Genomic DNA, 1570 nt, shown 5'->3' on the forward strand with positions numbered 1-1570 from the left:
TTTGAAAGCAAGAAGTAAAGAGAAGAGATCACAATAGAGAGAAAAAAACTTGTAAAATACTCAAAAAGCAATGCCGAAATGAAAGTAGCATTATCTCATATATTATGTAATCGTTGTGTTGAAGCCTTGGTTTGTTCATGACCCACACTTTGCAGACAAAGGGATGGTAGAAAGAGTGTGGTGCTAGGTTTTATGAGAAAAGGTAAAGTGGTACCTCAAAACCCTGTTGAAAAATACAATTTTAGTGTTAAAAGCCTTTGCGATGGCTTGAGATATGTTTTAGACCTAAACTATAAAATTTGAAGCTCTAAAAATAGTGCAAAATATTTTGAATTTGTAAATATTTGAAAATGAATGATCCACATAACATGTTTCAAGATACACTATCAATCAAATGGAATCAGACAGTTCTACACAATATTAGTCAATAACAAGAGATCCATAGATTGAGAGAAAGCATTAATTCTATGATCCGTCAACCTTAACCTAGTTCTAGTGTCCAATTCAGCCTTAGATCCCTAGTTTAGGTCACCAAAAGCCTAATTATGCTAGAAAACCGGTTAAGCCTATATAATCTGTGGATCCAATCTTTAGGTCGTCATCGCCTTCAAATCCTATCAAAACCTTTTCATTGGTCAATCAAGCCTCCTCGTTCAATATTTATTATAGGCAAATCTTCAAGTTGATGAGGACTCAATAGCAAAACTCATTAATTGTCTGATCCAATCCCTGACTCTAGATGCTAGACTTGTGTGCCACAATTGTTAAGATTTTATTTTATTTCATTATTTGATTGTTTTTTTAGCTTCAGTTATCAATGTTTAAAAAATTCTTGCAACGAATAGGGATTTTGAGCTGGTAGCCGTTGGCAATTTATATAAAAAGAGTGTAAATCTCTGAACTACAAACTGTAATTAAGCTCAAAACTACTTTATCAACTTTGATTTTATTTGAGTTTACAACCAAATCAGAAAGGGTAGATTCCGAATATGTCATCCCAGTTTTGAGTATAAACTTTTTTTTTTTTTGTGAACTTTAGCCATGAAACCCAGTTTTGTGTGTAAAAACTAGTATATAAATTTGTCCACAAGAACATGTGCATATTCTCCCTCTCTTGCTGTTCCCAATCAACTGGACAACATTGACAGTAGATTTTTTATGGTCATTATCTTGTAGAATATGGCACGTTTAACCTTCAATTGTGCAAGAATTATATTCACGATTATCAGGTATCTAATAACTTTTAACCCTCATGCACGCATGATGTCCCTAAATTAGTGCGTCGTGCAACACATATGCCATTTCCAAAATCTTGGATCTTTTTATAAATTGGAATTTGAAAATAAAATGTGCACCCAAACATAAACAACAACAATAACAATACTATTCATAATAATAAAGGAATGTGTACTTATAGAACTGTTCGCCTCTGGTGCAAGAAGGTGACATTCATCTCTTGCTATTAGATGTGACATCTAAAGGCTAACGATGTAATCATAAAGTTTGAAAAGATTTTATAACTTGAGTTTGATCAACGACACACGGCTATTACGAAACTTTATATTTAACA

Source organism: Amborella trichopoda, chromosome 10 (assembly GCF_054954075.1).
Source record: "Amborella trichopoda isolate Santa Cruz 75 chromosome 10, AtrichopodaSantaCruz75HAP2 v2.0, whole genome shotgun sequence".
Taxonomy (NCBI): domain Eukaryota; kingdom Viridiplantae; phylum Streptophyta; class Magnoliopsida; order Amborellales; family Amborellaceae; genus Amborella; species Amborella trichopoda.